Consider the following 17,032-nt stretch of genomic DNA (forward strand, 5'->3'; position numbering starts at 1 on the left):
AGAGGTTTTATTAAAATTTATCACTTCATTGTTACTTAAAGGTGTTTAAGATGCAAATTTATTTAACTGTTCCACTATTTGGGATTTATTAAAATGTTTTTTTTATTAGAAATATATAATAAAATAGGAGAAAATAATAATTTGGCCTGTTTGGCTCATTTGGCCTTGAGGTAGTAGCAATAGGAATTGCAATAAAAGTTTAGAGTATGCTGCAGTAGAAACAATATCTCTCTCTGAACAGTTAAGAATATAAACAAAATGGAATATTTTATTATATGAATACTGCTGAGATCAAATTATTTCTGTACCAGCTAATATATAGTGTCAAGGCTGCCAATTCACTTACTGATTGTTATACTTTGCTAACAAATCAAGGAATTGAACAATAGATATGTCATTCCCTTGACACACAGAACCAGTAAACAGACAAATAGTGGTTTAGATGGATACATTTAGCCCTGAATATAAGGCAAGGGTAATACTTCATCATACAAATGAGACCTGTGAAAATACTACGTTAATTTTCAACATAAATGTTGGCATTAATTGCCTGCTAATTCTTTTAGGAATGAGTACTAATATTCAAAAAATTAAGAATGCTCAAAAACATCTGAATCACTCATACTTTCTCCAAAACCTAAACTGTAATTGCCAGTTTTCCTCTAGTATTCCTTAAAGTAAAAGGTAAAGATTACCGTCACGGACACATTTGTACAGATTTCTTGGCAATAGTCTTGAATTAAGAGCCATGGTGGTGCAGTGGTTACAGGACAGTACTGCAGGCTACTTCTGCTGACTGCCGACTGTCTGCAATTTGCAGTTCAAATCTCACCAGGCTCAAAGTTGACTCAGCCTCCCATCCTTCCAAAGTGGGTAAAATGAGGACCCAAATTGTTGGGAGCAATATGCTGACTCTGTAAACTGCTTAGAGAGGGCTGTAAAGCGGTATATAAGTCTAAGTGCTAGTGTTAGTGCTATTATCCAGTAATAGCATTATCTGGACCTTGGCATATAGTCGTGTTAGCCACATGGTCATGGAAGGATGTTAGGATAAGGTTGGCTCCCTTGGCTAAGAAATAGAGATGAGCACCACCCTTAAAGTCAGATACAATTGGACAGGGGAAACTTTTACTTTTATCTTTCTCTCTTCTGCCTGCCTGCCTGCCTGCCTGCCTGCCTGCCTGCCTGCCTGCCTGCCTGCCTGCCTGCCTATCTATTGAATAGAATACCAGAGTTGGAAGGGACCTTGTAGGTAATCCCGTCCAAACCCCTGCTCAGCAGGAGACCATATACCATTTCTGACATACCAATGTCCAGTCTCTTCTATAAAGCTTTCAGTGATGAAGCATCCACAACTTCTGAAGGCAAGCTGTTCTGTTGGTTCTCACTGTCATACAATTTCTCATTTCTAAACTTGATCAGTTTCCATCTGTTATTCCTTGTCTGCTTTGGAACATAGGTTCACCCTTCCTCTCTGTGCCAGCCCTTCCAATATTGTAACACTGCTATCATATCTCTATTCATTTTAGAAACAATAACATAATTGTAATATTTGTTTCCCTTTTTCATTTTACTGCAAGTTCCTAAATAGTTCCTCCTACTGTGTTATTGCATAATTAAATAGCATAAAACATACTATATTTTGAGAAATAAATTACAAAAATGCTTAGAAAGGGAAGGTTTGGTCCTAGCTTAAGGTGACCAGATTTTCAGATTGGTAAAGAGGGACACCTTTGACCAGGGGGGGGGGTGATTAAAAATGTTATACAGAGCAACAAAAATTTTCATACAACGCAAAAATAGTATTGTAATGTTTTTTTTTTAATTTCAACATAACTACAATTTACAAATATAAATTGTAACTGTTGCCAAACATCCAAATTTTGATCACGTGACCATGAGGATGCTGCAACAGTCGCTAAGTGTGAAAATGGTCGCTAAGTGTGAAAAATGGTCATCAGTCACTTTTTTCAATGCCATTGTAACTTTGGTCACTATATCACCTTTCTTGCCACAGTTTTTAAGTGAATAAATGCAGCTGATAAGTTATTAACATAAGTGAATCTGGTTTCCCCATTTGACTTTGTCAAAAGGTGATTATATGACCCCAGGACATTGAAACCATCATAAATACGAATCTGTTGCCAAACATCAAAATTTTGATTGCGTGACCATGAGGATGCTGCAACGGTCACTAAGTGTGAAAATGGTCACTAAGTGTGAAAATGGTCATCAGTCACTTTTTTCAATGCCATTGTAACTTTGGTCACTATACCACCTTTCTTGCCACAGTTCTTAAGTGAATAAATGCAGCTGATAAGTTATTAACATAAGTGAATCTGGTTTCCCCATTTGACTTTGTCAAAAGGCAATTACATGACCCCAGGACACTGAAACCATCATAAATACGAATCTGTTGCCAAACATCAAAATTTTCATCGTGTGACCATGAGGATGCTGCAACGGTCGCTAAGTGTGAAAATGGTTGTTAAGTGTGAAAAATGGTAATCAGTCACTTTTTTCAATGCCATTGTAACTTTGGTCACTAAATGTTTTCCCCCTCCTCGAGACATCTCACTTCTTCCTTCATTCCTCTTGCTTATCTACCTTCACCTTATCCATCTTCTGCTCTTTTCTTCTCTTCCTTCCTTTCTCCTTCCATCCTCTCTTCTTTCCTCACTCACTCCCTTCCTCCTTTTCTCTTCCTTCCTCCTTCCATTCTTTCAACTTCCTTTCTTTTGCCTATCTACCTTCTCTGTCTTTCTGCTCTTTCCATTTCTCTCTTCCTCTTCGCTTCTGTTCCTTCCTCCTTCCATCCTTTCACCTTCCCTCCTTCCTATTTCTTCCTTCCTTCTGCCTATCTACCTTCACCTTCTGTCTTTCTGCTCTTTCCCTGTCTTCCTCTTTCCTCCCTCCCTTCTTTCCTTTCTAGTTCCATCTTTTCTTCTTTCCTCTCTCCCTCCCTTTTTCTTTCTTCCTTCCTTCCTCCTTCCTCTTGCCTATCAACTTCATCCTCCTCGTCTTTCTGCTCTTTCCCTCTCTTCCCCTTTTCTTCCCACCTCCTTCCCTCTTTTCTCCCTCCCTTCTTCTTTTTCTTCCTTTCTTCTGCCATCTTCCTCCTTCCTCCTTCTTTCTCCTTCCTTCCATCTTTTCTCCTTCTATCTTCTCCCCCTCCCTTCTTCTTTTCCTTCCCCCTCCCTCCTTCCTTCCTCTCCTTCCCACTCTCTCCTTGGGAGGGATTGGGGGTGGGGGTGGCAGCAGAGACCAAATAAAGTCAGAAAATCTTATTAAAACTTTCCTATTTGTTGGATTGCCTTGCTGCGAACTTATAAACCAAATCAGGGGAACATTTTGCAACCGAGCGTGCTGCAAGGAGAGGCAGTCCTGCCCCAGTTTTGCAAGGAATGAGAAATGGTGCTTTAAACCGAAGCAACTGCAATCAGAACGGCAGACAGGGAAAGAAAGAAAGATCCTTGTAGCACAAAACCCACCTTTGCATGGTTGTGAGAACATAAACAAAACAAAAAAAAACCCAGCGTCCCTCCGCCCTCTGAATGGGACTCAGCATGACTCCGAGCCGGGCAGGGAGATAAGCACCTTCATTTGCATTCTCTGAGACCATGATGCTTTGCAAGGAACATTTCCCCGGGCTTTTTGCAGATTTTTCCTTTCGTGCTTAAATAAAAAGAACGGGACTTCTTTAAAACGCCACAGCTCTTTCAGCCTAACAAAAATGCAACCTCTTCCTTCATCCTTCTCCGTCACTAACAGCTGGGGGCTCAGAAATCGGAGTGAAAAGCCAGTCCTCCATCTCTTCCCTCTTCCCGGATTCACTCCTAAGTTTTAAATCTCCCTTCTGTGCATAAACACTCCCTCCCTCTCCCTCTCTCTCTCTCTGTATCTGTTTGTCTCTCACTCTCTGTGTGGCTCTTTACCTCTATCTCCCTCCCTCCCTCTCTCTGTCTCTCTGTCATTCTCTGTGTGTGTCTGTCTCTCTCTCTGTCTCTCCTCCCTCCCTGTGTGTGTGTGTATGTGTGTGGGGGATCCCTGTCACCGCGGATGGGCTCCGGACTAGTGGAGCCTCCTCTTCCTTCTTTTTAACCAGGCGATCTTCGGCTGCTGCACAATCCCAAGGTTTGCTAAATCCAGTGCGGCTTCAGAGAAAGAAGGCATGCGAGAAAGCCCCCCCCCCCATCCCCGCTGCCTGAACATTTGAATGAAGGAGGCTGCAGGCTCCTTTGTCCTTGGCTATGCAATTTTCTTTCATTCTCTGCTGCCCGAACGAGTGAATGAGGCAGAGGGAGAATGAAAGGAGATTGTGTCCCTTCTGTCTCCCCGTTGCTCAGAAAAGCAACTGTGGGAAGGTCCTTTGGTGGCGGCAGGCATCCTAGAACCTGCCTGCTAGCAAAGGACCTTCCCAGAGTTGCTTTTCTGAGCAACGGGGAGACAGAAGGGACAAAATACCGGCCGGCTGGGATGGGTATACACAATGATGCCAGACCAAGATTCCTCCACGATCCCCAGGAAGAGGCAGAGAAGCGAAAAGCAGCCACAGCATCGGCGGGTGGAGAGAGGAAAGGAAGCTGCAGCCGAAGGGGGAGATGCTCGCTACGGTTCCCTGCTAGAAGTCGCCAAGGGCTGCGTCCACCACTCATGGCTTCCAGGTGCCGTTTGGCAACGGGAGGCCAGCAACCACTGTAGCAGCAACATATTCCCTTGGCAAAGGCAGACGCAACTCCACGGCGGCTTCCCTGCGCGCGTGCACACACACACGGCCCCGCACACTCCCTTCCCTTCCACGGCTGGCTCCCTTCCCTAATCCCTAAAGGCTCCGCTTCGCAGGAGCCAGTACTGTCGCCCGCCTTCCTTCTCTCTCCGTTGTGCTCCGAGCTCCGCCTACCACACAACACTGTGACCTTTCCTCTGACAGAAATGTAAATTTTTAGGGAAGGAAGCATGGAGTGATAGTCTCGGCCGATCGGACCTTCCTGGCCGCCTTTGCCGTTTCCAGCCTCGGTGCAGGGGTAAATACGGTGCCCTTGCGGTGGCTCCTCCATCCCCCCGCCCTTCCCCCACCTGCAGCCCCCCCGGCCTGGGGGTGGGTGTCTCCCGGGGGAGCCCGGGTCGTTTCTCCCGCGCAGGAGTTATCGGCGGGCGCGGATGTGCTTTGTTTGCGGCGGGCATGCAGCGCTCTTGCAGCCACTGGGCTCCTGGTTCCCTCCCTTCAGCCCCATTCAGAGACGCTCTTTGGCTGCGCCCACGTTTGCTTTGATAGAAATCACTGCAGCCCCAAGTGCGGGGCGTGCTGCAAGAAGAGGGAGGGAGTGAAGACCTTTTCTAGCTGGTACAAAGGACTTCCCAAGACTTGTTTTGCAGCAATCCAGACTCCCTCCTTCCCTCTTGCAGCCCGCCCCATGCGAATTCCCCCCTCCCCGCATCTTCTCCCGGGTTTCTCTCTCAGGGTAGGGAGGCCGCGGGCTGGTAGTAGCCGCCGCGGTCTGGCTTTCCCTCCCCCGCCCCGCCTCCTCCACTAGCCTTTGTCCCTCCACAGTAGGGTGGCTGGGGGGGAGAAGACGGCCCGCCAGCCCAACTCCACAAAGGGGCAGAAGGAGAGGAGGGCTGTCTCCTCCCCCCAGCCTCCCTACTGTGGAGGGACAAAGGCTAGTGGAGGAGGTGGGGTGGGGGGTGGGGAAAGCCAGACTCCCTAGGGAAGGCCTTCCCTTGCTAAAGGCCACCGCCGCCCACCCGAAGTGGCGAAGCCTCCCAATTCCCACCGGTTACTCACCAGTGAAGCAGCAAAAGCAAACGGCGAAGGCGAAATGAAATGGAGACTCGCGCGGCATGCTTAAGCAGACTCCAGCCAATCAGTGAGCTGGCTAGGATGCCGCGTGCTTAAAGTTTTCCATCCCAGCCAGCTCACTGATTGGCTGGAGTCCAGGCCAATCAGTGAGCGGCAGGCTGGGCTGGCTTAGATTTTTAGTGTAGAATAGAATAGATGGGGGAAAGGAATGAGCGAGCTGGCGGCAGCTGATGATGGGCGGGAGAGCCAGCGAGCGCCGAAATAAAGCGGGGGTTTTTGAGAAGCGGGCGGGACGCGGGAAAAATGATGAAAAATCGGGCCTGTCCCACCAAATCCGGGACATCTGGTCACCCTATCCTAGCTAACAGTTATGGCTTGTTCAAGTTCATCACAGTTAACATTTTCAGAAATACATAAAACTTCAGTGAAAATGCATTCTAAATATTATGACTAACATTTTCATGGATTTCCTTATCTCATATAATGGTAATACAGTAGGATCCTAGATCCAAGTCTCCACTTGATCAGAAAGCTCATAGGCTCACAGTCATTCTCTCTTACTCCATTCCATGGGATTGTTGTGGGGATAAAGTTATGTGAGACCTCCATCTTTAGGTCTCAAAGAAGTTGAAATAGTTTAATAATCATGTTCTTCATAATTTCATTAATGGTAGCTTCCCTATATTCACATATCTGATGATAAGGCATGACACATGGTTTAATTCTATTTTCTATATTATTATATCTGAACATGGGATATCAGGTAATAATGTAGTGGTGTAATACAATTATTTCTCCATAAGGTATTTAACTAGTTTAGTTGTCACCCCTAATTATTGTGGCATTCCTAAATAGTTTTTGTTTCATTATATCAATAGATATTGTTCACAGACTATCTATTCAGACATGAAATTGTTTATTAAAATATTGTTCTTGAAGAGCTATTTGAAATACTATCTTTTTAAAAAAACATTATGTAAATATTTTATTTATTTTCCCTAATCCAGAAATATGTCAATAATGCCCTATTTTGGATAAGACTGCATTTTGTAAAAATCTATTGATAACAAAATTTGATAGTTAAACATAAAGACACTAATTTTGTGAGCCAAACAAACAGCTAAAAAAATCTATATTTATCTATCTGAGGAGAAAAGAAAAATTCCAACATCCGAGAAACAAACACGAGCTAAGAGTCCAAATCACTTAAGGATTTTGCAAAGTATATTTTTGTTAACAGATCTTGAATAGATCTTGACTCACAATATGCTCTGCTTATTAGCCTTTGATTGCACTTGGATCCTCTGCCAGCTAAGTCACCAAAGTTTGGCAGTGGTTTGGATGGGGATTTGTTATGAAAGAGAGACATACAGCTCTTGAAGAACTAGATTAAGAAAAACCTCTCCCCATGAAATTTGAAGTTTCCTCTTCAGATCAGAATTTTCAAGAGTTGCAACTCTTGAATTTATTTCATTATCTTATTATCTTATTTCAAAGATCTCTGTCTCCGTCTGTCTCTCTGTCTTTGTCTTTGTCTGTCTTTGTCTGTCTGTCTGTCTCTCTTTCTCTCTCTCTCTCTCTCTCTCTCTCTCTCACACACACACACACACACACACACTCACTCACACACTCATCATTCAGAATTTTAAAATAAATAAATGTATATAAGCAGTAGCTATTCTTATTCAAGACTATCACCTTTTCATTTCCAAAATGCTTGAAATGTTCTCAAGTGTTTTGCTATTCTGAATGTTAAAGTCCTCAATGATCTTAAAACCATTCAAGGAAAATTTATAAATGAAGTTTACTCAGAGAAAGTTGAACTTTAAACATCATTGTTACATATAAAAGCTATGATATGTACAGAAATTTCTTAATGAAGTAAAACTGCAGGCGAACTACTGGAAACCTATGAAGCCCAATAAATCATTCATCTAAAATTTCAATAAACTTTGGGAGTTGCCAAGAGCCAAGGTGGCGCAGTGGTTAAATGCAGCACTGCAGGCTACTGCTAGATCAGCAGGTCAGCGGTTCAAATCTCACCGGCTCAGGGTTGACTCAGCCTTCCATCCTTCCGAGGTGGGTAAAATGAGGACCCAGATTGTTGGGGGCAATATGCTGACTCTCTGTAAACCGCTTAGAGAGGCCTGAAAGGCCTATGAAGCGGTATATAAGTCTACTGCTATTGCTTTTATTCGTTTACAGAGAAATGTTGACTCTACTTTTTCAGCTAGCCAGAGTCATTTAAATATGTCCCGTAAAATTAAAACATAGAAAAAGCCCCACCTTTGATGATCCGAAGAAATATTATGAGTTAGGTATGGCATTTGAAAAATAACATATTAGCTACATTTTGGAATAATTGCACCTTCCAAAAAATATTATTTCCATGTAGAATGTTTCCCCTAATCTAACCTTGACATAATTATGGCACGTATTACTTTAGTCAGATTTCTCACTTTCATTAACGCAAACAAAGGGATGACCATGCCAGTAAGATACAGTGTCATTCAAATATATTCCCCCCATTCATTGCAACTACTTGGAATCTGAATTCCTGATTTTGTTTCCTTCCTGACACCCATGTATTCTGATTTAATTTTCAGTCACTGGTAAGCTAGTCAACTGGTCAACAATACTGTCATTGTAATAATACCTTCTTTCCATTGACAATAAATAATATTGTTTTTGGCATTGGACTTAAAAAGGAAGATAGAATAATCTACCTTGTACATGAACTATCTTCTCTTCTTCCTCATCTGAATTGGGCTAGAAAAGCTTATCTCCAGTCATTAGCTGCAACAATTTAATTCATAATCCATGTTAGGCATACATATCTGTTCCTGATGATCTAGAATAAATAAAGAATGGTTATTGCATGTACCCAAACTGCAAGAACAAGTGGATGAGGACTTTTGAAACATTTGGCTATAATTCAGTAATCCATGCCATCTTTAAAAATTGTTCCTCAGATTGAATTCAGTTTCATTTGGAGTGTAACTCTGATAAAAAGCATATATGGTTACTGGCCAATCAATATATTATCAGTTCAAAAAGTATCATCTTCTTGATTGTCGCAATGAAAAAAAATTGAGATTGTAGAAAGAGTACAGAGAAGAGCAACAAAGATGATTAGGGGACTGGAGGCTAACATATAAAGAACAGTTGCAGGAACTGGGTATGTCTAGCTTAATGGAAAAAAAAGACTAACTTGGAAAAGGCAAAGAATCTTGAGAGTAGAAATAATATTAATAGACAGATCTGGATTTTGGCAAAAAGATAGAAAGGAAAATGAAGGGTTGAAACACTACCACCCCCCCCAAAAAGGCATTTATTTGAAACAATTCGGACAGAAAGGGAGAAAGCAGAGAAGTGACAAACCCACTCAAATACAAACTCTAAATTTGGTTTTGGATTTGAAATAGAAACCAAACATTCCGAAGGAATTGCTTTGTCTGAATGTCTTCCAACTAATATATCTTAAGCAACTCCAATTAATGATAGGTAGAATGCAACAATGGAGAAAGATCAAGAAAAACCACTATTTTCTCATTGACAACTGATAACCTAATCTTGCTTGTGTGGGACGTTTTAATTAACCATCTGCCATAAATCAGAACTTGGAAAAGCAGGAGGCAAAAGAAGCATACCTGGGTTTGGCTGTATGCAAGTGTGTTCCAATTGATATATTTTGAGCAACTGCGGCCAACTAGAGGTGGAGAGTGGTAAGGGAAACAATAATAACAAGGTCAAGAGCTGGGAAAATATGAAGTTTTTTTTTCTTTTTTTTCTGCAAAAGATCAAAATAGTTCCAGCTCCTCTTCTGGTTTCATATTAGTTGAAATAGCTAAATTTAAGGTGGACCAGAACTTTGAAATAAGATCTGTATAACTAACTGCAATTTTGGAACTGGACATTAAGGAAGAACAAAAGACCAAGACTCCTCCTGTCATTGTTGTCCACAGCAGCTGAATTAGATAAATTTAAGGTGGACCAGAGCTCTGAAAAAAGAACTGTATAATTGACTGTAACTTTGGAACTAGACATTATGGAAAGGTGGGAAATTGAAGAACTACATGAAATTATAAAAATATATATGCATAAATCATTAAAATCAAGCCTAAATAGAATTCTGAATTTAGAGAAGCGGGTATTTAAAGAAGAAGGGAAGGAAGAAGAGGGAGAGATAATGAAAGGGTAGAAATGATTGGAAATAAAAAGCAGACAAAAAATTCCATTTGGCTTGGAAAAATTGAAAAGGAGGGATGTGTCCCAACAAAAGGAAATAAAAAGCAGACAAAAGATGTTTCGGAGGTTGACAGTTGGATAAGGAAAATTGAAAAAGGACGTTACACCCCAACAAAGGGAAATATAAAAGATTTCTTTGATGGTGGTTTGGGGAAAATTAAAGAGAGTGGACATGTCAAAAAGAAAAAGGGGGAGCTGGAAGAAGGCGGGGCTTAGCAGTGAGAAGACGGAGTTTCAGGCTATTCCTGAAATTCCCCTATTCCGAAGGAATTTTGGACGGGTCGTCGGACCCTAGCTGTCCCGAAGAGACAGTGGAAGGTGAGGGGAGATCCAGTGACCTCAGAGATGTTCGCAGGTCTCTGGGGGGCTTGGAATTAACCCCTCCTGCCAACTCCTTTCTGGATTAGCTGTATGCTAACCGAAACTGCAAGTTTCCCCTAAGAATGGTGGAAGTGGATTCAACTGGTAAGCTGATTTTATCACTCAAAGAGAGACGGTCCGCACTAAAATTTAAGCTAATTGAAACCAAAGAACAGAAGAATCTAGTGGCGAATTGGTTTTTTTTTTTAATGGATTTATGGCCGGTGGTTACCCTATTTCTTAAATGCTTCAAGGAATTCTTCAACATTCCCCCCTGACTCTTTCTAAGTGGGTTGTAAAACTAATCTACTACAAATTGGCTTTTTACGATCTGACACTTTTATTGCTTGGCTGTGTTGGTCTAAGATCAGATAAGATCGCACAGCTCCCAGCGTGTTTTTACTTGCAAATATCTTAGAGCCTCTAACTGCGTCACAACATGGCGTCGATTTATATTCCCAAAGGCTCGTTTCAAATATTTTTTCTGCATTTCAAAAGTTGTTTGATTCATATCAAAGATTTGAAAAAAAATTGGATTATTTGACATTAAAATATGAAGAAAAAGGTGAGAACGTTGAATGTTTGAATTTTCCTGAAATACAAATGAAGAATGTGAGAAATGACGTCTGGTTTATCTCGGAGGAAAAAAGAAATGCAATGCTGGAAAGGGGGGCAGCTATACAGAAGATTCATTTTAAGAGACAGAGCGCAGGAGGAATGAGAAGTATTAAAGAATCTACACTTTATGAAACATCATTGGCAGATTTCTTAATTCCACCCTTGAGAATTAAAGTCAATTTGAAAAGTTTAACAAGCCTGGGACAACATTATTATCTCATCAGAGACATCCTGAGCAAAAAGGTGCAAAGATATCCCTGTTTGGACTTGCTTATAAAAACATTTGGTAAATCTATTCAACGAATGGCAATAGGATTGAGAAGGTTTTGTTATTGGAGAGACATAGGCTGATAGATGGAAGAATACAATTTAAAATTAGCTAAATCTAATTATTTTTATTTGTAATAGATATAGCTGAATAATAATTGATATTGATAGTAATGTATATAATGTGGAGTTGATATGATAAACAATAATTGGATATGAGAAGGGAAGGTTAGAAATATTTTTGGACTATATACAAAGGTTATTAATCACAATAATTGTCACTATTAAAAATAAAATAATATATATATAGTTAAATGTTAACTAATAGGGGGAAAATGTTACGATATACGATATAATTACTTAAAGAAGGGAGAATGATAATTCACTACATATCATGGAAGATGGAATTCTTGGTATTAAATATTATGGATGTTCAGCTAATACAGGATATGAGGATTTGATGTTAATAGAGGATTTTACAAATAAGTAAATGAAATGTCAGCATGTGGTTATGGATTAAATCCTTGGCATAGTTAAGGTTGAAGGATGTTTAAATAACTGTAGTTAACTAAAAGCGGAGGTATAATGATGTCAATATGGTAAACATTTGGGTTAAGATATTTGAATTAATATGAATTATGGAAGAGATGCACCAAAACATGTCGTAACCAGCTGATATACTATAGCATGTAAAGAAAGATGTTGTACTTGTTTTAAATTAAAAATTAAAAAAAAATTAATAAAAAAAGAAAAAGAAAAGGGGGAAGGCAGGAATAGAGAAGTGGAACAAAGACTTACTAGGAAAAAATCTGACAATTAGAAATTGTTATATGGGAAAATACAAAGCTGAGATAAGAGGTTTATTCCTAAATATGACAATAAAATTAAGTTGCGAACTGATTGATTATGATAATGGAAATATAATTAAATAAAGTTTAAAATATATGGAATATGGACAAATATGAAATTGATATGGGGAGATTGTAAAGCAGAGGTTTGTGATTCACTTTTATACATAATAATTAAACTGAGTTACTAATTGATTGAATATGACAATAGAAGGACAATTAAGCATGGGTCAAAAATATGAAACATAGACATATATAGAACTTCTAAGATGATCAACAAAGTGAGATATGTACCACTTGTTATTCTATACAGTAGATTTAGGGAATTGTAATGAACATTGAATAGTAAGGATTACATTTATAGACAATTAAGGGTAACCTAAACCAAGATATGGAAAAATGGACTTTGAACATGAAATATACTTACAATGGGTAACTATTGAGATTTAAAGACAGAATCACAAGGTGGGGGCGTGTAAGGATGCATACTTATATAAATATAATGATGAAAATAGCTGAGAATTCTAACCAGGTCTACATCTTGGCCATCATGAAGTTGGGTGGTCGTGGTTTAAAAGCACAATGACTATATATGTATACTTTTTAAAAAAAATTAAAAGAGGAAGATAGATGTTAAAATTAAATTAGTATATTGAAAAGGAATTATAAATACCATCAACATAAAAGAGAGCTTCCTCAGAAGCTGAAATACACCAAGCAAATGAGATGAAGAGTGTGAAGTAGAGGGCAGAGATAAGGGAAGAAGATAGGAATAGAAGAGAGGGCAGGGGGGAAGAGGAGAGAAAGAAGGAGTGGAAACGGGGGAGAGGAGAAGGAGAGAGGAAGGGGAAGTAGAGGAGAAGGGCGACAGAGGGAAGAAAGGAGGAAGGGAAGCAGAGGAGAGAGGGAGAAGAAAGTGATAGATAAGATACAAATATGGTATATGGAGAGCATAAGAGCCAATAATTGTTTTTGGGAGTAGATGGCAAGAAGAATTGATGTAAACATTTAATAACACAATACGATGTTGGCTATGTAATAGTATACATGTGGTTATATGTTATGAAAATGAAAAAAAAAAACTTTATAAAAATTTTTAAAACTTTTTTAAAATAGTAGTGGTTTAAATGGTTTGCACAGCCTCATTGACCTTTTTAGTACATTTCTCAATTCTTTCCAGTTCACTTGGTTCAGCTTTGGCAAATGTGTTCTTTCAGCATCTTCCATTTGATGCTTTATTTTCTCAGTTAATTGAGCATTATCTGTTGGTGCTTGCTCTTCAGTGCTTCCTTGTTCTTTATCTTCATCCATTTCAGCAGCCTCTTCCACCCTTTCTTCCTCAGTTTGCTATTGAGTCTGCAAATCATTTTTGATGTTACTCTTCTTTGTTGGTATACTCAGACCATTAGTTGCTTTCTCTTCGATTCCTGTTCAGCATATCCATTAGGATCATTAGAGCATGCAAGCCCCTCCACCACGACAAGGTAAAGCTCATTAAACATTCATTAAACATGAAACTCAGCCAACTGAACATTCAAAAATGCATCAACAATACTATTGACCGGTGCTAATGGTTGATACAGTTTGCTGTCAGCATCCTAGGTATCAACCAAGTACCTTCTTAAAATATAAGATGTTCAGAGTAGCGCAGTTTTTTGCAGTTCTGCTGGTGTTATTGCAAGAAGCTGCAATTTGTTGATGTATCTTGTAAAATTCTTGGACATGGTGCCAAGTGCCCCAATGACAATGGGTATCACTGTTACATGCTTCATCCATAGTCGTGTAGTTTTGATTATGATTATATTTATGATTATGATTGTGATTATTATTGTTATTACTACTACTACTACTACTACTACTACTTTTAAAAGGTAGAAGGATGATTAAAAGCTCTTACTACATTGTCAACACACATTTTTACAGAAGATGGAACATTCAAAATGTGTTGGAACACAAACCATCTGTCCAGCAAAGAAAACTCGAGACAGGTGAGTAATACATAGTTTGAGGATTCTATATACATGTCATTTATATATTTAAATAGGAATGCCTCACTCTTACACTTGTCTGTTAAAAAGTAAGCTTCAGTGATTTCCGTGGGATTCACAGGTAAGTGAATACAGATTGTAGCCTTAAGTATATTGGATTTAAAAGTGCTTAATTTCTTTTGGGTTGCAGCCAAGAAAAGTGTCTTCTTGACCTACATTTCATTAAGAATTGCAAATATATGTAGTTCAAAAAGAAAAAAAGTCCCATGCCTGCAGTAAAGTTAATATTCTGCTAAATGTGCAGTCAATTGTCCTGCCCCCTCCCGCAGTTAAAATCACTCCACTTTTCAGAGAAGGATACAAGAGGAATCACCCCTGTGGAATTTATATGGAAATTGTGTTGCTTCATTCATACAAAGTTTAAGCCATAAGGTTTTGTTTGAGTGGAATGTGGAGGGGCAATCTGATGACATATCACTATGTAGAGTTCTTTTTAATGGCCTCCTTGCATTAAACATTGGTGGTTCTATTTCTCACCATCTTATATTATAAATCCTAAATTAGCCTTAGAAAGTTCAATATCTAACAGTTTGAAATTTCCTGTAGCAGTTTAGGAAACAAAAGACTACATCCTAGTTCTACAGCCTTATCTATGTGTATGGGATAGCTGGATTTGTTTAACATCATCACTCCCATGAATTGTAATCTTTGCCCCTGCCCCCAATGTTAAATGCATTTGAACATCTCCAGAGACTGCTCACTCATTGTTTAACACACTTTCTTAAGACTACAATTTCTACCAAGGGCGGAAGAGATATTTCCCATAGTTTTTCATGGAAAGTTGTGAACTGCATTCCAAAATGAATCAAAGTCAGGATGGCCAAATTTTTGTTTGTTTGTTTGTTTGTTTCAGGAATAGAAAGAGGACTTTGAACTTCTGGAAAACTTAAACTATTGACATTGCCTCTTAAAATCCCAAGTCATTTACTTTTTGTTTTATTTTTTTAGGGTATTTTGACTTCATTAATTCTAAGGGCCATAAAAGAGACACATTTTTGTATCACTGTGACATGAAAAATCATTGTAGTGGAAAAACCATATTTTTTGTCTTGGCTGTATAGGTTGCTTTATAGCTTGGCTCAAAACAATCAAAGCAAACCTGACAATCACATGACTGAAGGATCTGTGGAGGTCATGAATGGTCAGAAAAGTATTGCTCTCAGCACTGTAATATTGAACTTTCCCTTGTTCAAGGAACTTGGTAAGCAAAGATTAACTGTAATAATAAGAATTTGATTTTGTTTGCAATACCATGCAAACAATATATAACTTTGAGACACATACAGCTGGTCCCTAGTTAAGGACCACTCATTTAGCAACTGTTAAAGTTGTGGCAGTGCTGAATGAGTAGTACTTACAACCAAAGCACCCCTTCTCACACCTGCAGCCATGATGGAGTGTAGCACCTCCTCCCCTGTCCATTTTAAGCTTAATAATATTGATATGTCCGTAATTTGGGATTAAGCTGTGGACTTCTTATTGTTCTCTAAGCTTGGTTGTTTACCTGCAATTTTTTCATTATTCAACTATATAACATAAATATTTTTTGTAACAAATTTATGTTAAAGAATCCCCATTACAGTATAAGGCAAATGCAAGGTGTATAATTTAAAAAGGGTTAAGCTTCTTATTTTTTCTTAACAAGATCATTGTTGAACAAAATTAAGTTGGGCCAAGCCCTCTCTATGCTGATTTGATGATGGGCATCTATCCCATCAAATTTAGCAACATATCAAAACTAAATTCCAATTTTACCTAAAAAAAGTATCAAGTTTCTCTTTCATCATTGCCTCATCTTGCTTTAATTCTTATTGCAACCATCTTTGTATGAATGCCTAGATGTACCTATGAATATATAACAATATTTAAGCAATATTTTTCCTCTGGGGGAAAAATCATATTTTTTTTGCATAGAATGAAAATGAATTAAATTATTTGAGGCTTGAAAAGTTAGCTTTCTACAAATGAATATTTTCAGTTAATTTATCATTTGCAGTGCATACAAAGGCTTTTCCCGCAGTATATGAGAATAATGTAATAAAAACAGCATGCATAATTTTAACCACTTTGATATAACTATGTTAAATTAGGGGAAAAGAAGAAGTCAACTCTCTTCATGATATGCATTGCATAATTAGATGAGTAGAACATTTGTTCTGATTACTTCTTAAGTCTGTAAATACACCATTTTTATTCATATTCATAAAAGGAATGCTACTTTCTGAAATAATGGCCTGTCATAATAAATACCAGCAGCATATTAGTTCTTTAAAAATCCAATTTTATTTCATCTTCATGCAGTTGAGGCTCTTGGTTTCATATCGTTGCAGAGAAGTTTCTGTTAACAACATAGAAAGTATTATTGCCTTAAATATAGAAGACTTTCAAAATAACACCATAGGATCCATGAACAATTACATTTCCTGTATTAAGCACCAGGTTTATTGCAAAGGCCCATTCTGACTGCTATTGCTTTAATGTTTGCCAGGGGAAAATGTTAAAATATTAATAATCTAGTAACCTATTCCATAACAGTGAGTCACTAGCTTGAACTTTCATTTGTCACACATAGACACTGAGAGAACTAAACTTTAATATAAATACGGAAATGGAAGCAGATACATTATGAACGAGGCAATATTCAACTCTAACATTTTATATTGGTGTGAAATTAATGATTGTGCCAGTCTTTCAGGATTTTTCTGATTTTTGAAAGCAGCACTGCGAAGGTCTCGTCTCTCCCTCTGCCATTGTAATATAAAACCTGATGAGAAAAATCCTATTTAGCCTTTTTAGCTGTCTTTCTTTTTAAGATACAATCTGTGGCCTGCTGAGATATTTAT

The sequence above is a fragment of the Thamnophis sirtalis genome, unplaced genomic scaffold (assembly GCF_051295495.1).
Source record: "Thamnophis sirtalis isolate CommonGarterSnake01/CBP01778 unplaced genomic scaffold, rThaSir2_p1.2 scaffold_3, whole genome shotgun sequence".
Lineage (NCBI taxonomy): Eukaryota > Metazoa > Chordata > Lepidosauria > Squamata > Natricidae > Thamnophis > Thamnophis sirtalis.